Here is a 617-nt window from a genome sequence, read left to right as displayed (position 1 = left end):
CCACACATAGACATAGACACACACACACACACATAGACATAACACACACACACACACACACACACACACATATATATATATATAGAGATATAGATATATTATACATACATACGTATACACATACGTACATAAATACATACAGACATACAGGCATACGTTCATAGATATATGCATAAATACATGAATACAAGCATACATACATACATACATACATACATACAGACATACATACATACGTACATACAACATATATAAATACATACATACATACATATATACATACATACATACGCACACACACGCATACATACATACATACATACATACATACATACATACATACATACATATATACATACATACATACATATATATAGATATATATATATATATAAATATACATACGTACATATATACATACATAAATACATACATACATACATACATACATACATACACACGCGCATACATTTATATATACGTACATACACACATACATACATTCATACAAAGATACATAGATACATACGCACATATATACATACATACATACCTACACATATACATACATTCATAGTACAAACATATATGCATACATACATATATAAGTACCCTGG

Source organism: Sphaeroforma arctica, assembly GCF_001186125.1.
Source record: "Sphaeroforma arctica JP610 unplaced genomic scaffold supercont1.2271, whole genome shotgun sequence".
Lineage (NCBI taxonomy): Eukaryota > Ichthyosporea > Ichthyophonida > Sphaeroforma > Sphaeroforma arctica.
This window is presented reverse-complemented; position numbering follows the sequence as displayed.